Raw genomic sequence first — 24,278 nt, 5'->3', positions numbered from 1 at the left:
TGCACCCGGGGGGAAAACATAAAGAAACAAAACCAGAAGCATGCACCCAGGAGAAAAACAAAGAAGCGCTGCCTCCTGGAATTCCTCCTCCAATTCAGGTTAAAAGCTAACGCGCAGGCACTCAGCAGAGGCGGCCCCACACTCACCCATCCCCCGGACCGCTGCCCCCCGCCGCCCCCCGCCACCCGCCACCCGCCCCCTGCCCCCCGCCGCCCCCCGCCGCCACCCGCCGCCACTCGCCCCCCCCCCCTCCGCTGCCCCCCGCCGCCACTCACCCCCGCTCCGCTCGGGGCCGGGACGCGGCTCCAGGTGGGCACGCGCGCCCGCGCCGCTATCCGTTTGAATCTCCCCAACGCCCGCAGCGCGCTCTCCCCATTGGCCGGCGCGGCTCACGAGGCGCGGCAGGGCGCGAGCCCTGATTGGCCGGCGGAGGGAAACACGAGGCGGGGCCCGCCTGCCCGTCGGTTGGAGGAAAGCCGTCGCGTCACGTGACGCCCCGCGGGTCCCGGCCCCTCCCCTCCCCGCCCCGGTCCGGAGCGGGCGGGGGTTGACCGGGGGCGAGTTGTGGTAGTGGAAGCGTTTGGTTGGAAAAGACGTTCGCGATCGCCAAGCCCAAGCGCGCCTGTCCTCTGCTAAATCATCCCGGAGCACCTCATCCACCCGTCTGTTAAACACCCCCAGGGATGGGGACTCAGCCGCTCCCTGGGCAGCCTCTGCCAGTGCCCAGTAGCCCTCGTCATGAAGAATTGCTTCCTGATGTCCAACTTGAACCTCCCGTGGTGCAGGCTGAGGCCATCCCAGGGGAGCATCCCATGCCCCAACTATATCATAGAATCATAGAATCACCAGGTTGGAAAGGACCCACTGGATCATCGAGTCCAACCATTCCTAACACTCCCTTAAACCATGTCCCTAAGCACTTCATCCACCCGTTCCTTAAACACCTCCAGGGAAGGCGACTCAATCCCCTCCCTGGGCAGCTGTTCCAGTGCCCGATGACTCTTTCTGTGAAGATTTTTTTTCTGATATCCAGCCTGAACCTCCCCTGGCGGAACTTGAGGCCATTCCCCCTTGTCCTGTCCTCTGTCACTTGGGAGAAGAAGCCAGCTCCCTCCTCTCCACAACCTCCTTTCAGGTAGTTGTAGAGAGCAATAAGGTCTCCCCTCAGCCTCCTCTTCTCCAGGCTAAACAACCCCAGCTCTCTCAGCCACTCCTCATAAGACTTGTTCTCCAGCCCCCTCACCAGCTTTGTTGCTCTTCTCTGGACACACTCCAGAGCCTCAACATCCTTCTTGTGGTGAGGGGCCCAGAACTGAACACAGTACTCAAGGTGCAGTCTCACCAGTGCCGAGTACGGAGAGAGAATCACCTCCCTGGACCTGCTGGTCACACCGTTTCTAATACAAGCCAAGATGCCATAGGCCTTGGCCACCTGGGCACACTGCTGGCTCATATTCAGTCGGCTGTCAACCAACACCCCCAGGTCCTTCTCCTCCAGGCAGCTCTCCAGACACTCTTCCCCCAGTCTGTAGCGCTGCATAGGGTTGTTGTGCCCCAAATGCAGGACCCGGCATTTGGCCTTGTTGAACCTCATGCCGTTGGTCTCAGCCCAGCGGTCCAGCCTGTTAAGATCCCTTTGCAGAGCCTCCCCACCCTCCAGCAGATCCACACTTCCACCCAGCTTAGTGTCATCTGCAAACTTGCTGAGGGTGCACTCAATGCCTTCATCCAGGTCATTGATAAAGACATTGAACAGGGCTGGACCCAGTACCGAGCCCTGAGGAACCCCACTTGTAACTGGCAATATGTGGTTACAGGCTGAGGCGAAAAAGTTATAGTGCATTCATGTAAAGGACCTAAAAGTGAGCCTGTGAAACCTAACCTCTAACAAGGAGACCTGAACCCTGCTCCTACTACAAAGCGCTGTAGTTTACTATTGGGGAGGGACTGTTCACAAAGGCTTGTAGTGATAGGATGAGCAGCAATGGGTATAGACTGGAAAGGGGCAGATTTAGACTAGAGGAGGAATTCCTTCACCATGAGGTTGATGAGGCACTGGCACAGGTTGCCTAGGGAAGCCGTGGATGCCTCATCCCCGGAGGTGTTCAAGGCCAGGTTGGATGGAGCTTTGAGTGACCTGACCCAGCCTGATCTAGTGGGAGGTGTCCCTGCCCATGGCAGGGGGTGGAGCTGGATGGGCTTTAAAGGTCCCTTCCAACCTTAACTATTCTATGATTCCCTCCCATCCTATCACCTGTCACTTGGAAGAAGAGACCAACACCCACCTTGCTAAGACCTCCTTTCAGTGAGTTGTAGACAGTGATAAGGTCTCCCCTCAGCCTCCTTTTTTCCGGTCTAAACAACGCCAGCCCCCTCACCAGCTTCATTGCCCTTCTCTGGACACACTCCAGGACCTCAATGTCTTTCTTGTAGCAACCGGCCCAGAACTGAACACAGGATTCAAGGTGCAGCCTCACCAGTGCCAAGCACAGGGGCAAAACAACCTCTCTGGTCCTGACGGCCACACTGTTTCTGACACAAGCCAAGATGCTATTGGCCTTCTTGGCCACCTGGGCACACTGTGGACTCATATCCAGCTGCTGTCAACCAACACCCCCAGATCTTTCTCTGCCAGGCAGCTTTCCAGCCTCTCTTCCCCAAGCCTGTAGCGCTGCAAGGAGTTTTTGTGTCCCAAGTACAGGACTCAACACTTGGTCTTCTTAAACCTCATCTTATCGGTGAGGAAAGGCTCCCGCCCAAGCGCTGCTCAGTGGCGGCCCGAGTAGGGGCTCTTGCCACCCAGGATGCTGGCGTGGCTCCAGTCATTACTCCTAATTTGTAGAGAGAGGGAAGGGGGAACTGTGAGCTGCCCGGGTTCAGTCCATGATTGCAAAGCATAGAGCACAGAAATGAGCACTGGTGAGGCTGCAACTTGAATACAATGTTCAGTTTTGGGCCCCTCGCTATGAGAAAGACATTGAGGGCCTGGAGCGTGTCCAGAAAAAAGCAATGAAGCTTGTGATGGGGCTGGAGAACAAGCGTTGCGAGGGGCGGCTGAGGGAACTGGGGTTCTTCATCCTGCAGAAAAGGAGGCTGAGGGGAGGCCTTATCACTGTCTAATAACTCCTGAAAGGAGGTTGTAGAGAGGTGGGTGTTGGTCTCTTCTACCAAGTAACAAGCTATAGGTCTAGAAGGAATGGCCTCAGATTGCTCCAGGGAAGGTTTACATGGGATATTAGGAAAAAGTTCTTCACTGAAAGTGTTATCAGGCACTGGCAGACGCTGCCCAGGAAGGTGGTTGAGTCCCTATTCCTGGAGGTATTTAAAAGACAGGTAGATGCAGTGCTTAGGGACATGGTTTAGTGGTGGGCTTGGCAGTGTTAGGTTAATGGTTGGACTTGAGGATCTTAAAGGTCTTCTCCAACCTAAATGTTTCTATGAGATCATGCAAACTTACTGAAATTATTTTTCTCTTTAAGGCATTTTTTTTAGCTTCGTTTAGCTCCTGTAATGGAACTGCAGGAGTATGTGTTTAGCTTCGTTTAGCTCCTGTAATGGAACTGCAGGAGTATGTGTTCTGACCAGCTCCTTCAGATTGCCTCTTTTCTCTACCTTTTTCTGCAGTGGATTGTTCATATGCTTGTCCCGTATCTGCAGTATCCCCAAGGCTGCTGAAAGCTGCAGTTGGTTTCTCTGAGCTGTCCCTCTCTACCTGGAGATGGATTATGGTAATGCAACTGTTGCACGTAAAACATTTCAGCCTCTCTCAGGTTACATTATGGCTGTATGTATTAATTAGTGTTCTTTATAGCAGGTATGGTTCTTTAGTTGCTCATAATACTGTCAAGATTGGTGCGGATATAAAAAACAGGTATACATGTCTTATTAATTTGAAAAGTTACTAATTGTTAACTTTTCAAAGGTAGCATGCACAATATCTTAATAATGTAATACCTAAAGTGACCTATCATTAAAATTTATCTCACTCATCTTTATTCTTTCAGAATTTAAGTATCTTGTCTAATCTAGTGATACAAGCTCACTGCAGTCAAGGAAAATAGGCATTTCAAGAGAGAAATTAAGTCCAAACACACATTTTAGAGTGGGTCATCCCATGGACGAAGTTCTGATTTTTTCTCTTAAGTATAGAGCTGTTCTAAGTTTGAGGTATCTAAGACTGAATGAGGTTTGGTTTTTTTTCTCTGTTGTGTTACTCGTCCTTGCATATACACATTTTTGGTTGTTTTGACAGTTTTGTTATTTGAGCTCTCCTGTTCCACTAGAATCCAGATCTAGTGAAAGATGAAAGAGGCAGCACAAGCTGCATGAATCCACTCTGCATCTGTCTTCACTAGAGGTACAAAATCATGCATTATTCAATTACGAGGAGTTTTAATTTGGTCAAAGGAGATGAGAATGGGATTGTTGTAGTGAATGAACCTGTAAGAGGTTGTCATTTGATTTCTGTAGCTATCACGTATCAGGATACCATGTAGGATTCTGGCAAAACCAAACTGAGTGGGTGAAAGAAGACAGGGTAGGTAGACCACTGAAAAAAGCAACTAAGAGAGAAAAGGTTCAGAGAAGAAAAGGCTATAATGGTGTACGAAAAAGCAAAGGACCCTCCATGTACTACTTTTCAACAAAATATAAAATGTGCGGTTTTGGATTGTTGGTAGAATCATCATGCTTATGCATATTATTCATTATAAAGTCAAGAGATGTGTATGGAATTTAAGCTGTATACCAATTGACGTTCAAATGAAGAAAGTGGCATGTGAATCACAGAAAAACCAAGGACAAGATTGGATGAGGAAAAGAGAAAAGAAAGGAAAGAGAGGTCAATCTTTTGTAATGAGTTACCATCAGGAGAATCCTGTTAATTATTTCAAATACACGATGATATGGTAAAACTTTTTAACATGGATGATGGCGCTGCAAATCTGAGTGTAGTAAAAGCACAGATGAGTTATGAAGGATTTTTCAAATGCAAATTTGACAGCCACTAGCGTGTCCTCTCAAGTTGGTATTTGAGGTTCAGTGTCTCTGATACAAAGGACTGATCTAAAAGAAAATAGATGGTAGCTTATAGTTACAACTAATGACAGACATTTGTTGTAGCTGAGTCGGTGGAAAGCTTTTGGAGGAAGGTCTGTGGAATATTTCATGGACTCCATTTACTGAGAGCATCAGGACCGTTCCTGACTTCTGCTCCATTGCTACAATCTACAGATGTACACCAAAAGAAGCAGACAAATGATCTAGATGGCAGAGTCACCTCAACGACTGAGTTGTTCTGAAAATAATAAGTGTGTAATTAGCAAACTATTAAGATTTTCAGCAGGAAGTGTAATCACCAGGTATCTAGTATTCCCACTAGCTTCTAGCTGTTATTTTTCCATGACATACTACTTGTTTGTCACTACTACACTACTTTGAGACTTACATGTTTTGTGGGTTTTTATTTTTAATGAAGAGAGAGAGACAACAATAGTTACTTGCATCAGTGGTTCTCGTAGTATTTCTTCATTCATGAATGCAATGCATGCTGTGTGACTGGACTTAGAAAATAAACTTTTCTCTCCCTATGGATGGACACACTTGATCGTGGAAATAATGAGAACCTGGGCTTCTTTGTTGTCTGATACCAATTTTGCTGAAAGTCTGTAATATGCGCAAATGTGCACACACGCAAAATACTGATTTATAAACTCGCTAATCAACAGACCGCAAAAAGAAGGTGTCAATAAAAACTGTTGAAGCAGTCCATTTCAGAAGGATACCTCACATACTGGCTCTAACTGTGATGTATTGGGAATATTGTATTGGTGACACAGAGGTTAATATAAAACGGCTGTCAATAACCATGATGCAAAGGTGGTGTTATTGCTCCAGGCAAATGACTGGGCTGTTGACTGTCATGGCCCAAGGTTACGCCAGCTTGCGGGGACGTGGAAATCTAGTGAACGTGACACGAGAAATTGCTGAACATGCATAACTTTGTGAGAGGCTGATGAGAGCTACAGATCAAGCAGTGAAAGGTGGTTGGATCGTACATGTCATTATGGAGGAGTTATGTGAGGAAGAGCCAGAGTTCCCAAATGTTTGAACGGGAATGTTTTGGAAAGGCCATCTTTTGTGGACTATAATCTTATAACACCAAGAGCACCTACGTAACCACATCATTAGATCACTTAGGTAGTAGACATACCAGATTTGAAAACAAATTTATCAAAACTGGAAGCAACAGAGAAAAAGGATTAGAGGCAGATAGTGTATTTGGGAGGACACTGGGACAGAGAAAGCGAGGCACAAAGTTGGTCAAAAAGGCTTGAGAAATCAGAAAAGGGATGATAAGCTCAGAAAAGAAATGCATACGTTTTCCTGCTTTTGGCAGTTAAGTCTTGTGGTAGAATATCTTATGTTTAAGAATAACTTACTCTGAACAGTAGCAGGGCTAATACATGAAATTTCTAAACTGTGTTAAGAAGAGATCAGGCTGGATAATCCAGTGGTCCTTTCCACCTTGAACTCCATGGATCCACAAGACTCAGGAGAGACATAATCTTGGTGCTAAGAAATAGTCAGCACTCCATTGCTTGGAAAGTATAGGTCTTATTTTAGGAAGTTTCTTACCTTCAGATTTGCTTCTTCACAGCATCTGTTTCCTAGGGGAATCAGAGAAGTAATTTCTGATGAATCTTCTTATCCCTTATAGAAATCTGTATGTTTCTTATTCTCCCTCTTTCGTTGTTCTTCTCTTTCTGCTTTGCTGCTTAAGGAATACTGGTCTCAAATAATTTTCAAAATCTATCGAACAAGAGTTACTTAATCTGGATGCAAACCTCTGTTACTTGCCAAAAAAAAAAGCTAGCAGTTGCACAAGAGCATTCTATGGAGATGATGGGGTTAATTATACTTTTATAATAAGGGCACATCTGTACTTGTGTGGTGGTGCAATGACTGATTGTTCGTTTTTGCAATTTGAGATAACTGCTAGCATTAAGCTTTTGGCTGCTATTGGGGGAAAAAAAAAAAAGCAAAAGAGGAGAGAGCAGGGTTAATTTTACCTCCTCTGAGCTATCTGAAAGGTAGCTAGCCAGCCAGAGCTGGTGATCCATGTTCCTTTTGCATCCAGCATAGGGAAGACTGTCTATAACCCTATGTCCTTCCAGTCCGCAGATGAGGTGAGGGACCTTCTGAAGGTGTCTTCTTTCCTCTCAGCTGCTTACTGAGGGAATCTTCTGTGTAAATGTGTAATTCACAATCAATTAAATAAAGTTAATTCTTTGTAAGCTGCTTCCTTCCAAAGGCAATGTTATTTCTTCTCATCCTGTCATGTGCTGTATCCCCAAACTAGCTTTTGTTACTAGCTTCTGCTTTCATGGATATACTTTTTCACTGAATGATCTGCATTTTGTTTTTAAGTCAAAAATGAATGGCTTTAATTCAGCTGATCACTCACTTTGTAGATTTTGTAATACTTATTCCCCTTAGAAGTAACAAGGCAGCCTGTGTATCTCAAAGATGAACTGCTGCACAGTTTCAATACCCGTCTTCACCCTGTCAGTGTCTTTTCATTTCCAGATGTTTCTCTGTGCATCACTATCTGATCAGAAACCCTTGAAAATACTTGAGAATTTTGTTTTCAGCACCTATGTAAGACAGAAATATTATTCCTATCTTATATTGGAAAACTAAGGCATGAGAAAGTGAGTGGCATACCTTAAGTTGTACAGGATGTCCAAAACAGATCTAGAGATCAACCCCGGAGATCCCCATATCAATTCCAGCTCATTAAGAACCATCTCATTTGAGGATTTCTTTGAGGAAAAGTATATTATTACATGTATTCACATAAACCAGTGATAATTGTAGACCTGTTATAGTGTCAGCCTCTACATTTTGGCAGTGAGTACAACCAACAGTAGGTGATTGCTCACTGCATGCTGGATAATTACTAATCCACCGTGGATGACTTTTCCGCTGGGGTTCTCCTGTGTTTTGTTCTATTGTCTGGCCAGTGCAATGTGTGTATGAGGCCACACAGGAAATCCGTGATGATGGGAGAGCTGTGGTGCCTTCAGTAGGAGGATAATACCCACCTGTACATATCGATTTCATCAGATCCAGCTGGTGCTGTTCAGCAGCTTACTTCATATATGGCCAAATGCAGTTACAGATTCACGTGGGCTGGAAATAACTAGAAGAGAACAAAGTTGAGAAATCATGTGAATGATCTGTTATGCAGGTTCACAACTTTGGGTCATGCTGGCTCCATAGGTTCTGTTGGATGTTGATGTAAAAAAAAAAACAAGAAGAAACCATATTTTGTATATATATCTGTCAGAAATTTCCTTTTGAGAATCCATCTTATAGCAGCTAAGCATGGTACAGTTTGCTGCAGTATATTTTATGTAAGTTCATTCTCGAATATTTCTAAAAATGTCAGAGAATATATATTAACTACAGTAAAACCTATCAAACTTGTTATGCTGGCTGCTAATCCAGTCCTCAGTGAAATTTGAAATACGGGTTTTTGTAAGAGACTGATTCTTTTTGGTTACCTTAAACCACTTATTTTGCTGCCTCAAACCACAGCTGAGACTGCAGCAGAGGCAGTGTCTTTCAATACCTTATCTCACTCTCACAAGCAGCTCAGCTGCACTTGCTGCCCAGACAGCCCTCCTGGAAGGAGCAGCCCCTCGAGCTCAGTTCCAGAACCTTCCTAGAGGAAACACTGTGTAGGCCTACTAAAAAGCTATAAATAAAACTGTAATACAGAGGGACATTTGTAGCATGCCCACCATCCTGGGAAGAGGAGGACTGGAGCCCAGATGGTGTCCTTGCGCTTTTCTCTCTCTCTCTCTCTCTCTCACCCCCTTTCTTCCCTTTTCTCTCTTTCTTTTCCCTTAACACAGATTTAGCAAGCCAATGCCAATCTTACTCCTAAGAATGCCTGTACAAATAAATTCCTTTTAGATCAATTGTTTGGCATCATTTTGCCTTCATTTAGCCCAGTGGATATTGAACCTACAAATTTTACAGGGAGACTCAGGGTCTTACACTGGCAGCCCCTGGGCTGTCCAGGCTGGATTGCAGCAGTTTTGACCTGTAAAACTGTAGATAATACTGGCTGCTACTTCGGTGATTAAAGCTTTGGCAGAAGTGGTCAGTTGAAAGCGATTAGTCAGATAGCTGCAAGCTGCAATCTTTTCTGCCCACATTCTGGTCCAGTTGGTTATGGACTGGGTCCAGTTCAGAAAAGACATGATTGTACCAGAATACCTGATACCTGCCTGGGAAGCAGCACATGGTATTTTGTGCATAGTGTTCCTCCATACAGCCCTTAGACTGCACTTGGTTTCTATGTGACTAGCTTTAGCTTGGCCAGAGAAATCTGGATCTATTTTCACCTCTCCCTTACAAAGCTCTCACCTGAGACTGCAATTTACAAATTACTTTCAGACTGCAATTTACTTCTAAATGAAAATAAGAGATGTGGCCAGAGGGACATCATAGAATGGTTTGGGTTGAAAGAGACCTTAAAAATCACCCAGTTACATCTGCCCCTGCCATGGGCAGGGACACTTTCCGCTGGATCAGGTTGCTCAAAGCCTCATCCAGGTTGACCTTGAACACTTCCAGGGATTGGGCATCCACGAATTCTCTGGGCAACCTGTGCCAGTGCCTCACTACCCTCACTGTAAAAAATTTCTTCCTAATATCTAATCTAGATCTACCATCTTTCAGCTTAAAACCGTTACCCCTTGTCCTATCACTGATAAAGAGCCCCTTCTTAGCTTTCCTGTAGGCCCCCTTTAAGAACTGGAAGGCTCCTGTAAGGTCTCCCTGGAGCCTTCTCTTCTCTAGGCTAAACAAGCCCAACTCTCTCAGCCTGTCAATCATCTGTGAATGCCTTCCAGCTTGAGAAATCCGAGACCTGAGTTTGCTTAACATCCGTTCTTGACATCTTTCTTTATAAATGACTGACTTGAGACTTTGCTATTGTTAGGTTATGGAAAAAATACTCAGAATATCAGAAAGAACCAAACAGAAGTAGTTTTATTTGGGCAGCTCAATGTAGTAAGTTTATAAGTGTGCATGAGTGAAAGATGCACGTGTTCACAATGCTAGATCAAGACCTAAAATTATTACAACATGTTACCATTGTTCTCTCCATTATTAGAGTATTTCGAAGAGTAGGTGGCCATAATGCAATAGTATGCATCAGTCATTTTAACACACACCTTTCAAAAGAGGCGTTGCAGACATCCAAACAGCAGTCTCTATTATAGCTGTAATATGCCATACAGCTATGTTATCAGACATTTATTGTTTCAGAGTCCAAAAAAAGAAAGATAAATGCTGAACCATATTTGTTTATTGTCAGGTGATAGGGCCATGCAGAGAAAATCGGATACATACCTGTTTCTGCAATTCACCAGTCTGTGTGACTGTGTGGAGTCTTTAGAAGTGTGGGAGATCTGTGGAATGTTGGATGTGCTGCTCCACAGACTGTGTGTCATGACCATTGCAGTGGTTAAATTTCTCCTTTGATGACTCCTGTACCACAACCAGTGAAAGCATGAAAAGATACTGTGTATAATTGTGAATTCAGTCCTACAAAATTGATGACAAAATCTAGATTTGGGTAATCTAATGATACTCTTAACCAGAAGAACATCAACTGACTTCTAAATAGCTAACGAAGAAGTCAGTTTTTATTGGACTGATTTCATATGCAACTTCTATAATCCCATGTAATTGTGATATTTAGTAACAGGAAAAAAAAACAGCAGATGAGTTGTTTTTCCAGAAATCATCTGCTGGGAAAAACAGTAGACCTAGAGAGATAGAAGGTCTTTGGGGATGACCGCATAGCAGGACTCTTTTGGGCAGCACCAAGAAGTCACAATCAAAGTCCAAAAAGCCTAGACAGTATCAGGCCTTCAAACACCAAATCCAATATATGGGAACACTTTTGCCCCTCGGGAATAAGTTCAACCCAATCTCTACTACCTCTTACTTTCCACCCAGCATCCCTTTTCTGTAAAAACTGAGACAATTAAAAGTTAGTAGTGGAAAGACTTGCATTTTCTTTCTGAATCTTCCACTGTCTGACTGGCATTTAGCTACAACTTAGGGCTTCGCTTTTTTTCGTCCTGGTTATCTATGAAAAGTGATAATCATGGGTTTGTAATCATTGCAGTTCCTTATGTGGAAGATACTAGTATAAGTATGCAAATGCAGCTATTATTTCATAAAAAATAATGCATTTGTACTGAAGTTTCTCCCCATATGCCTTGGAGAAATAGGGTTCAAAATTTAAGTAGCCAGTCATTAATACTTCATCTTCTGAATTATCAATGCATCCAAACAATGTATTATTATGCCATAGAAATTGCACTTCTGACCCATTTTTATCTTTATGAATGACCATAAGAAGGAAATAACTAAAATATTAGTGAAACTGATAAGTAAATGGGAGGAATTGGTATAGAAGTGAGTAACGTGACATGTAACATTGGAAAAATACAAAATAGAACAAGAACAGGAAACAAAATTACTAAAAAACAAACAAGCAAACATTTATAAGCACAGGAGAAGAATGACTAAGTGGGCGATCAGTAATGCTGCACAGGAAGTATAGATGATGTTACACAAGGATGTAAGTATGTCGTGACTGCACCCCAAAAGCAATTGCCATTTTAAGCAATTATGGCCTCTGACAGCGCTGATGAATCTTGCTTTTCACCTCTAACCTGGTTTCTCCCTCCTTTGTTGGAGGTCACTACTTCCGTAATGCCGACAAAGAATGCAGTGTGGTTCTTTAATCCCAGTGAAAGCAGAATGCTTGACTGGAATGGTGCAGCTCAGACGTGCAATCTTTTTGATGCACTCTGCTATAGGGAAAGTAGCCTGAGGCAAGGGGATGAAGGGAGTCTCTCAAACTGGTTCACCTCTTTTTCTCAGTAGTATGATCAAAACATCCAGGCCAATTACTCTCAAAAAACATCTCCTACCCCTGGATATGGATACATTCATTTCTACCTTGAAAGTTCTCACTGGTTTTGCTGGTAATAACGAGAAAACAATTCAGATGTTAAGAACATGCGGTGTTTGACATTTGTCACACTTAGCATTAGTGGAAGACGCCAGCGACACTAAGTATTTATCTGCTTATTTGAACAGAAGATTTTAATGTGGTAGATGAACTGTGAGCATGCACAAACCACAACTATACAACAAATCAATGCTCTGCTAACAATGAAGTCTGTCAATTCAGGCAGGATGGCAGGGACATGAATTCAAATAGCTTTGCTGCCAGAATTAGCAGAAAGATCAGGTTCAGACTTTCCAGTCTTCTTTTTCTTAACAGTCCTGGACAGACTGCATCAGTGGCATCCAATTACTGCGTTATCACCAAGTTATTACGTTATCGCAGAGTTATTTACAAATTGGAACGAGTTCAGAAAAATATTAAAAATTCAGGCAGTTGGTTAAAAAAATGACATGGAGACAGAACTCAATCAATTTTATTTGTGAAGCCAGACAAGTAATAACAACATATCATACTATAATATGTCATTGGACTGATAATTAAAATTACACACAGAACAGATTCTAGTACCAGATAGGTCAGCTTTACATTGCATCATCTTGATGTGAATGTCTTGAGCACTCTTTGGAGGTACACTGTAATTAATATTCATCAGTATCGTTGAGAAAGTGGACCCTGTTGTTTCTAATCATATAGGAAACAGGGATTAATCAGACCCTGCCAGAGAGGAAGATAAGGCTGAGATACAAACTGTTTGTTGCAGTCTCGGAAAAACACCTGTTGTGGATACTGCTTAAGCTGAAGTTACATAGATTTCTTTTTAATTACCAATACAGCCAAATAATCCCATCAACACTCTCCATAAAATGCAGAGAGTTTAGAGACTATTTTCTTTCATTTTCTCTGCTGTGAAATTATTTTTCTCAATTTATTTTCTTCAAAATAGGCAGTAGCTCCCTTGAAGTTTGTGGTTTGACTTTTAATATATCAAGAAAATTAATAAATATGTTCTCCACAATTTTTTAAGTTGTGATTTTAAATTAAGTCTGATTTTTCTACATATTTTTAATGAAAAAAGAAAACTTTGGTTAACTGAAGAATAAGCATTTAAGGGAACTGAGTGTTTCTTTGGCGATTTTTGGGATAACTCCCAGTAAATGAAAATAAAGAGCTTTGTTGTTTTCATAGCATGAGACCATGTAAACAGTGAAAAATGGTGGGATTAGAAACATCCAGGATTGTTACCATTGCTGGAATTAAAAAAATAAATTTAAAACTTCAGCAAAAGAGAAGCAAACTGAAATTTTAGAACTGACACAATATTGGTTGAAATGTTTCAATATAGCATGAAGGAAAATAAAATTGAAGCTGAAAGAAAAAGTCTAGTTCCAAGCCCTAATTATTAAAAAGGGCTAAAATAATTGTATTGGATGACACTTTTCCACAAAAAGAACTGAGTTTTCCAGTTGAAAAATATGATTCAAGATGATACAATGAAGCAAAACTAATGGAAGTTGTTACTAGGCAGAGTTTTAGGAGATATTTAGAAGACAAAATTGATCTAAGCCTGCCAAACATGAGGTGCATTTTAAGATCTTATTCTTAGGAGTACGTATGTGACTGGTTTTTATCACAGCTGTAAATCGCAGTACGAGAGCCAAAAGATCCACCCAGGACATCCTTGTTAGAGCTTTTAATTTCCGCTCATCTCAAATGAGCTAACCTGGTGACTGAAAGTAGTCGAGGGGCAGCAACGGAGAGCAATGTGGGCTCCCATATGCTGCTGAAATCTGGTGAGCTGAGAAACCGTGCTCTGTCCCACAGGATTCTCCATGGTGTCACTGTTGCTTCTGGTACCTAAATAGCACTTTTAAAGAAACACCTATAATATATTGCATGGTGCCTCTGCCTGGTAAAAAGTATTCCTTGCTTCACAAGAAACTGACTGTAATTTAAGAGATTATTGTGATTTTGTACAGAGACAGTTCCTTTATTCCATCCTGACAGGTTTGCAAGAAGGTTGATAATGAAAAATCAGGCTACTTCCTTGGGAATCAGATCTTGCATGCTGACCTGCACGCTTTTCTAATTGATTTGGTATGAAAGCAGCACAAAATTAGAAAAGGAACCATGGTTTGCATAGCAAACTGCCCTTGTGTTAACTCACTGCAGCACCGTCTCCTCCCAGGGTTTCTTAAGGAAGGAGATTACTCAAAAAGGAACCCATAGATTAATGGCACAAAGGGGAACCAACCAAAAACGGTGATTTAATCAAAGGCGTGACAGCTGAAATTAGCAATTAGTAAATGTCCAGACACACAATACTGATAAAAAGAGATAAGAAGGCTTTGTCCACCTTGCTTTCCATTGGATGTGTGAGCAGTATGAACAGATATGCGTTAGTTAGTTTTGATCTTAGAAGAAGTAACACGGTGGTGAAGTCATGGCAGCACAGTAGGGGCCAGTAACCCATGTACTGTCTATTCACTGGATAGCTGCAGCTACTGCTGATGGTACTGTTATTGATGCTGTGGTTAACTGAGCTACCAGGTTACAGACCACACACTGGTACTTACCAGTGCTGTTGCTCTGCATCCCATTTGTGGATGGACATGTGTAGAGGCCAGTGGAGGCAGTGGAGTACACTACCCAGAGGGCTGAACTTGCCAAGGCACCTCCAGGCTCACTGGAAGGGCTGTTGTCTTGTAGTAACACTTGTTTTCACTCTGTGTGAAATAGGTACCCAGAGGAAAGACAAAATGAAACTTCTTTCTAAAAGCAAAGATGTGAGAATAGCCAGTTATTCCAAACTTGGAGTGCATCACATTAGAATTTGTCCCCAGGAAGAAAAATACAAGAATAAAGCAAGGGCAGTACAGATTTCTGATGCTGTCTAGGGAAGACACAACTCCAGTTGTCCATTTTTTTAGCTTATGTCCTGGGAAAGCTGAAATTCAAATATTATGAGTCCTTAGAGGACCTTTTGTCTTAAGTGAGCAAGTGATTTTAAAGCAGCTGATATCAAATCCTTCAAGACTGAAGTACAGTCATGGGTAGGTAAAGGTAGCAAAGATCAAGGACTGAGCTAGCATAGAGGAAAAGCATGCAGAGAAGATTGGGATGCGTTTAAATTAGCAATTAATCTAACCTATCAATGAATGATGTAAAGGAAAACTATCCTACAGATGTTGAAAGTGATTTCATCAAATGATCTCTATCATTTCTGTAAAGAGAACCAAGATAAAGCCTGCATCATGAGTGTTTACAGGTACTCTTACTTTCCCAGCCACTGACAACAGACAAGACCCATGCCCCATTACCAACTCTTTCATATGAAAATGTAAACTAATCCTTTCAAGATGCCTTAGAAAAATGGATTACAATAAAAGCTCTCCTGTTATTCCTTCAAAAAAAAATTATAAGATAAAAGAAGTTAAATTTTAAAAATTTACCAGTGCAGGAATAGTGAGTTATTCCGTGTAGTGTGAAAAGCCAAAATAATCGAAGTGGATAAGGAGGAGTTTTGTTCTTCATGTTAAACTGAAAGAATCAAGTATTCATGGTTCAACAAATCCAGTGCTTCATAGCTCATATTATTCTGTGAGTGCTCTGAAATATCGAGTCCTGTTTTGTCAAAAAAATGTCCTCCTGTCTTTCTGAAGTGCATGGCAGCTGAGTGCCTGATTTATTGAATTTCTTCACAAAGCCCACAAAGCCCATTAAAAAAAAAATCTGCTGAGTTCTCACCCAACATTAGACAGAAATAGTAAAATTTTCTCACATATCAAAGTGTGCTCCATGTTGACTGTTTCATTGGAATCTGGATTCCCACATCTAAAGATCTAACAGTGTTTTAAACTAGCTGGCCAGATGACTGGCAGATCAACGAATACCATCACATCTGGTTTTGTCCTAGCCTTTATCTTACATGTGTTCTGAGAAGAAACCATGTGTGGTGTTATTATAATACCAGGAAGGTAAATTGAAGAGATAAACGTATCAGCCAGTTACCGCAGCCTAAGGTAGGGTATGAATTTACAGTGCATTGACTGTCCATTAATTGCCCATGTTACCACGTTACTGTCTGGTTTAATCTCTGAAGAATGTGGTAAATAGATGACCCCTCAGTGAACTCACTTGTACCACAAGGTGAGAGTAGGTATACAGGCAGATAGCAATGAGCAGATGGTGTGTGGGGACTTCAGATCCCTAGATTACTGCCCAGCAGTCCATCCATTTGCTGTTCTCCTAATTTTGATTGCTTATGGGTCAGTGATAGTGATAGTAATTGCATTTGAGAAGAGTGACTATTTTCGTTCAGGAAAACTAGATTATCTAAACTGAAACAGGAAGGTGTATATCAAGACCTCTCTGTGAAGGAAAATCCTTCCCTGTTTACAGAGATAACATATATGGGGATAAACCGGAGAGGGGCAGATTTAGACCAGACATAAGGAAGAATTTCTTTACCTTGAGGGCGGTAAGGCGCTGGCACAGGTTGCCCAGGGACGCTGTGGCTGCCCCATCCCTGGAGGTGTTCAAGGCCAGGTTGGATGGGGCCTTGGGCAGCCTGGTCTGGTGGGAGGTGTCCCTGCCCATGGCAGGAGGACTGGAACTAGATGATCTTTAAGGTCCCTTCCAACCCTAACTATTCTATGATTCTATGATTCTACAATATTAACCTGTGATTTTGTGCATGCCACTACATGTTAAAGATTGCAGGATCAGATGACTTCAAATTAAATACTTTCTAAAGTTATCTACTGAAAGATTTTCAGGTTAATTTTTCCATATAAAGTACAGTTCTTCTGAGAAAATGTGTTATAGAATACCCTGGAAAAGCCAACAAAGACATTTTCTTGGAGTGCTTGGTTATTTGAAGAGATAACCATTCAATTTTCTCTTTTTTGGTAATGCAAGACTTCTTTAACCAATCAAGTCTACGAGACAGCCTGTTCTATAAGTAGAAAACCAAGCCAAGGAATTAAATGACAGTATATGAAGAGAATCCAAAAGGAAGTTTTTAAAGCTACTGAAGGTAGTGACATATTAATGAACAGCGAAAATAATTAGATTCATGAGATGCTTGCTTCACTAGACCCCAGAGCACTGCTTTATTGCACCGTAGAGAGGCACCTGTGCTAACCTGGAGCTGTAGTAACAAATGTGGTAGCATCAGAACCACTTGACTCTGGCACCACTTGTATTCCCTTTTACAATCCAGTTACAGTGCATCACTTTATTTGATTGCCATGGCTTCCCACCAGCAGGTCAAGCAAGTGTGAAATGGGTAGGATCTTTCACATTTTTATTTTAAAATCTGGTTCTCTGTAAATCTTAAATATAACCAAGGTATGCAGTTTGTAAATAATGTAGCTAATGCCTCATAGTATTATTTTGAAGATGCAGCATCTTACTGAAATGTCAACAATAATCTGCTGTCCTCAACAAGGCAAAGGACAAGAAAAATGTCTGAAACATCTTTGTTGGATACGTTTTGTGTCCTGCACGATTCAAGTGGCCAAATTTCTTCAGTTAAAAATAAGATTAACAATACAGTTTCAAAGACTCCATCTGTAAATGGAGTTACAGGATTGTCATCCATTTTTGTATGAGAGTTACCACGTTCTCACATCACTGTGCCATTTTTAATGTCATTAAGTGGAGGGCCTATTAACAAAGAAATGGTTGATGCTGTACAACTAATGCCAATCAAGCTGAGGTGTCTTTGGTCACAATGGAGACATGAACACCAAATAAGACAGGAGATAAAAGCATGTAGTGCCTGAAAGATAGATCAGAAAAAAACAATCTATTTAAACATGTGTCCAGTCTAGCAGAGGGAAAAGAGATCCCACTGAACATTTTGAAAACTCTTGCTCAGCAGGGCTTCAATCTAATTTTTGTACTTATGAAATTACCAGGGAATTATGAACATTTTTGTTCTTGTTGGCTAGTTAATTGTGTATGTTCTATAAAATACATTGTCATGTTTATTTGATTAGTTATTTTTGTTTCCTAGATGACTTGCCATGTGCTGAGTCACTTCACTCCTTTTCTCTAGTTAGTTTGTTGGAGTAGCACCATACAGTCAGGCACTGGAATGGACTTACCAAGTGTCAGTATGGTCATCAGTGTTACTCACACGTACATTATTTGCTCATCAAATGAATGTGTGGGAAGTGAATTGCTGAGTTGCTATACCATCATTCTCAAGTGGTACTCAACTTGTATATATGTATATATACATAAGAAGTATCAGGAAAGGTACATATTGTCACATTGTGAAGAGATGCAATGCTTGCCTTTTGGGACAGCAGAGACTTTACTCACAGACAAGGTAATCAATAAGGTGTATTATGTCACTGTTGCTGCAAGGAATCCCACTGACTTGCTCCTACAGAATTACAGAATCATTTAGGTTGGAAAAGATCATCAAGTCCAACTATAAACCCAACACTGCCAACTTCCCCACTAAACCAAGTCCCTACCATGATGCCTGCTGACTGCAGGATGATAGAAGGATGTGCAGGCTGCAGTCAAAATGCACCGTGTGGAGAAACACCTGGATATAGGCCATGCTGCAGCTTATATAGTGTACAATTGCATACTTCTCGTATTATCTTCTTATTATCTGAAAAGATAATGGCAGGCTGTGGTCGCTTATGTTATCCCAATACACACTGAGCTTGCAGGTCTGGCACACAAAGACAGAAAGCCTATCTCCTCCCTCTGAGGCTAAGGGGAGGCAACTAGGGAGAATGAGCGATGCCTCCTGCTCTCACATCCCTTATCGCAGGGTGACGTGTCTCAGGAATGAAGGAATGCAAAGGTGACTGTAGGTCATGTAGTGTTGTGCGCTGGTGTGGTATGCATATCCACTCTCGTGTTATGGGTTGATTTCATGTTGTGCATCATAGACTTCTGGGTTTAGAGAATTCTGAAAGACTCTACCTACAATTAAAGGTTTGTGTGCAGCAACATGTTTATCCTTCATTTTCCAAGCACATAACCCCATTTTTAGGATATTCAGCCAATGTATCAACAAAAATAAATGTTTGTGCAAAACCAAAAGTATGTGCAGAACAACTGAAAATATTTTTCATAGAAGAGGGAAAAAGTGTCCTCCTCTTATCTACACAAACCCAAAAGCCTGGTTAGGATTTATTATCAACATGGCATGCATCTATTCCCATTTGAAACAGTGTGCATTTGGAAGTCTTTAAAGCCAGCACATTCTGGGCCAAAACAAACAAACAGAAATGATGATAAGAGTTTCTTTTTCTTTATTAACTAATGAAAGCATTTAATGATTAGGAAAATGAAAGGAGAATTTGCTATATTATGTAATAGTATAATATAGCATGGCATCATGATCTTGTTACCAGAACTGGTTTCACTATTTATTCATACTCAGTAGGTCTTGAGTCTGAAAAAGGGCAAACTGTGGAAAAGATAAATATTATTCCACCAGTTAATGCAGAGGAGATTTCTTCATTACCTTGTGATTCATGTATTGTGGACTGTAATATATGTTAGTTATGGAGATTGCCTTTGAAAACATACAGTCAGAAGCATCTCATTGACCACTTGTATGAAGCATTCTGAGGTGTCACTTGCTAGCTAAAATCTAGGCAAGCATGAAAGAAGGCTGAACTATGAAGGGAATTCCAAAGAGCAAATTGTTTCATGTACCTTTCCCTATCCAATCTCAGTCAGAAAAACCTTGCTAAGAAATTAACACAAGTCAAAGACTGTAACTGTACTGGGTTCCACAGCCCATCCATTTGGGACAATTTTTCAGTGTTAGTTAATCTGTCTCAATCTACTACTGGGAGAGAGCTACAAAAATATCAGGGGAGATGAGTACTCTTCCTTACTATACCTATATCTCTTTATGCAAATTGCAAAGATAGTTTAAAGTAGTCCCCAGTTGTATATTTAAATTACTCCCATCCTCCATAGATTACCAAATATAGGAAAAAAGTGGTGCAAGAGAAATACTTTTTCTCTTATCTTTACACAAAGACAAATACAATACATCATAGCTGCAAAACAGTGATAAATCCAGGGTGTAAATCTGGATACTGCTGTGAAATTCTGGAATCTCTTCATGTTCTTTTACAATTCACCCATGACAATAGTAAAGAGGATCAGTGGACCTTTTTGGGCCCATAGACCATTCTCTAAGACGTGTGCACAGGTTTTCCTTAGAACAGCGCCTGTAACAGTCAGCAGAACACCTTCCAGAGCACCCACCACCAGAGGCTGACCCTGAGGCCCATGGTCATTACAGTTGCTTCTCCTTCCTCTTTGCCATTAACATGCAACCTCTCATTTACTTTCACCTGTATCCTCCAGGAAAAGGATGACAGAGCATATGTTCCAAGTTATGTCATAGCAGGTGATGGTGGCTGAAGGAGTTGGCTGTTGGTTGCTCATGTTAGCAGTTAATCCAAACCATACCATGACCCAGATAGCAGTAGGAAAGGTGACTTGGCATTTTGTTGGCTGACATAACTGAGATGAACTGTGTAGCAAATGGAGAGGACCACATGGAAAGAGAGAGTGAAACATGTACAAATGTGAACACATCAGGAAGTTAGTTATCCAATACTTGGAAGACTGACAAAGGAAAAATGTGAGGAGGAGAAGAAAAATGTGAAGGGATTGATATGAATACTACTTACAGACTACTTCAACAGCATTTGAAGTACCCATGTGTTTGCTTCTTCCATACTTGAAAGCAAGGACATCACCTCACAATTTGTCCTGCAGTTCTGCAGATGCACATGCCGATGGTGGTAGGTTTAGACATGTACATAAGAGGTGTTGGGCAAGAATGGCAGTAGGGGGATGAGGCTAGGAAGGAAGAGGGACGGTGTGGGGAAAAATATCCAGGAAATCCTTGTTGAAGGTAACCTCAGAAGTAATGATGTGAAGCCTACTGAAGGTGTGAACAAAGCCCATCTTCAGTAGATGCCTATGTCTCCATTAATAAATAGGTGGCAGAGAATGTTCCACAATCCTGAACTGAAATAATCTACACTAGCAAAGCTCCTGAAGCGCTCCCTGACCTGCTTTCAGCCTAAACCAACTAGCCTTATTGCCAGCTGTTCCTAAGCCTTGTCCAATGGGTAGGACACCAGCTCCCTCAGCCTTTCCTCACAGGAGAGGTATTCCAGCCCTCTGATCATTCTTTTGTGGCACTCCACCAGACCCACTGCAACAGGTCCATGTGTTTCCTGTGCTGAGGGCTCTGGAGCGGGACATAATCCTCCAGGTGTGGTCCCACAAAAGCAGAGAATAGGGGCAGAATCCCCTCCCTTGACCTCCTGGCCACGCTTCTTTTGATGCAGCCCAGGATATGATTGGCCACCTGGGCTGTGAATGTGCATTGCCAGCTCCTGTCCAGCTTTCCATCCACTCTTCTCCCAAACTCCTTCTCCACAGGGTTGCTCTCAAATTGTATTTCTTTTATGAAAGGTTGGATTCTGCAAAATAAAAAAATGTGAACTGTACAGACGCACAAATGTCTCAAGTATGTGGAACAGGTATTTGACCCTCGCTCTGTCTTTCTGCCCTTAGTCAGCCTGGCTACAACTGTACAAGTTTAATGTTTGACCGATGTGAACACATTAGGAATTGCACTGCGCACACCACACCTCAACCTATTTACTTTGAATAGGATGGAAGGAAGCACCATATTACACTGTTTGTATTGATTTGAGAGCCACACCTTATTATTACCTTATCCTTTGGGCTATGATTGTAAGGCATCCTCTGGTATTTGCATTTATGCCAGTGGTTTTCTGTGCAACCTGGGACAAGCTATTTAAGCATGCTATGGCTGTATTTCTTCATCTCTAAATTGGGGGCAATTCTTTCCTCATTAAATTGCTATGAAACCACATTAATTAATGTTTATAAAGCAGACAGAGGATATCCTTGGTTGATTGAGATAGATACATGAAAAGTATTCACATTACTTATAATTGGACAGCACATTCTGCCTGTATGTACAGAATATCCACATGGGCTCAGAATGGGTGAAGTTTACCTAAACTACATATAAGGGTGGGTTTCATTTTCTTTAGCCCTCCAACACTTAGGTTTCTCACCTTATGCACTTCTCTAGGCTCTTTCTATTATTGATAGAGACAGCAGACCTTAGGCAATATCTTGTTTTATCTAAGTGTGGCAGGATGTGTCTTCCTCTGTAAGTGACTGTTTCTCCCCATTGGCTATGAAACTTAGAGTAGTTAGTACAAGATATGGAGACACACAAAATAAAGTGAGATTAATCAAAGACTTAGCATTTTGCTCAAACAACTGCTGCTATGCATTATATATTCATAAGAATATGCCTAAAATATCACCTGTGTAGGATGATAATATGCACTGTGTCCACTGTATCCTTCAAGTCAAGTTGGATAGCCACATAAGAAAAGATATACAAGCATGTACCCAGCTCTATCATTGCACATGCAGGTTATTGTTACTGTTAGTGTACAGACACAGCACAGGAGAATCACTTGGAAACTCGCAGACCTGCAGCCGTGAGCTCAGGTTTCTTCATTGAGTGCATGGCTAGCCCTAACCGCAGAAATCCAATACAGAATCTATTTAAACCTAACATCAAAGCTGAGCTCATGTTTGGAAAAACGAAAGGAGGAGTAGGAAGAGGTGAAGGAGGTGGAATCACCTCAGGTGCGTGTTTAAACAACAGTAAAGTCCGTGAATCATTATTACAGTTCACTATACTTATATAGGACTATTATATTTTCTTGGAAGTCTCTACCAATAACGTGGACCAGGTGCCATTTTCCCTCATCTCCTCTTCTATGACCAAAGCATTTTTCATGCAAGCATGTCAGAGTGTTTTGAAACTGCCAATATCCAACTTGTCTACAAGATATTTTAATCCAAGCCTATGTTGTGATGTCTTAATGCTAAGGACTGTGTCCTTCCTGTAGGTGTGATTTTTAGCGAAGTTTCTCATTGCTATGGCATTCCAGATAAACTATTATTATTTGAAATGAGAAGAATACTTTTTAAATATCCCATAATCCATAGTTGTTATACACCGGATGTATTCTCCTCATGGATTAAATTCCATTCATGCATGTGCCAGACATAGAGAATATTCACATTTTAGGATACCCTGAAAGCTATTCTGCCATGTTTAATACTGTCATGCAAGAAAAAACTCTATATACATTCCTAGGGAATCTGAATCTTTGTGGTAATAAATAATCATATATGATATATAGTTTTGAGTTTGATTTTCTAAATAAAGCAGCATTGCATACACTCCTGTGATGGCCAGAAGGGATATTCTGACTGTTTTGTTACTACTGTTGCTATTACTAGTCATATTGTAATTCTTATGCAGTAGCATATTTGTGATTATTATCACATCTGTACATTCCCAAATACTCCCTTAAAGTGTGTCTTATCTGTATCATTCATGAATGTGAGCACATTTGGGGTTATTAACATTAACGATCATAAATCCCATACGACATGTTGCATTGTACCTGTGTTCTAGGATACTTTTGCACATAGAAAAAAAAAAGACAAAATACAGCTAGGAATGGATTTAATTTTTAAGTTGCCATACAAAAACTTTTCTGTAATATCTATCATTTCAAATACAATGAGCATGGAACAGAATACAATTTGCATTTGCAATTCAGTTGATTTTTGGCTGATATCAAACCGTTCATGAATTTCAAGTGCATTAGAGAAAATATGTCCAAATGTTAAACTGGTTGATTTCAGAACTTTGTCATTCGTTAACATGACATGGATTCAAGATTCAGTTGGAAAAGCAGAAATAGGATGTCATGAATAAGAAAATAAAATATGTAAATAATTAATGTCCATAAACCTGATATTATGAAATACAGATTTTGTCAGATAGGTTTGCTATTTGTAAGATCAAAAGTCTTACCAATAAAGACATTGGAATTGGAATACAAGGTAAACATTCTGTAGGGACCTGAATTGCGTGAGTTTATGAAACAAAATTAGAGATGCAAAAATCGCTTAATTTAAATTATATGGATTAACAAGTAGCTAAGTGACAGGACAGAAAGGGTAACAGAAAATTAAGAGCTGTTCAGCTGTAAGCAGTAAGACCATTTCTGAGACACTGGCCAGATTTGGTATTCACCTTTCTAAAAAAGTCCTTAAAGCTTCCAAAAACTTA

At 41.4% G+C, this 24,278-nt stretch overlaps 1 protein-coding gene across 1 annotated transcript in view; it reads right to left on the bottom strand.

Moving 5' to 3' along the window:
* The window catches only part of TTK (TTK protein kinase), a 33,653-nt gene extending 33,275 nt beyond the window's left edge, over nt 1-378 (bottom strand). The window contains exon 1 of the mRNA XM_054063659.1: nt 276-378. The gene's annotated coding sequence lies outside the window, so the exon portion shown is untranslated. The remainder of the gene's footprint in view (nt 1-275) is intronic.
* Between the last annotated feature and the right edge of the window lie 23,900 nt (nt 379-24,278).

Source organism: Cuculus canorus, chromosome 3 (assembly GCF_017976375.1).
Source record: "Cuculus canorus isolate bCucCan1 chromosome 3, bCucCan1.pri, whole genome shotgun sequence".
Lineage (NCBI taxonomy): Eukaryota > Metazoa > Chordata > Aves > Cuculiformes > Cuculidae > Cuculus > Cuculus canorus.
Note: the sequence above shows the minus strand (reverse complement) of the source record. Positions and strands in the feature narration are given on the sequence as shown.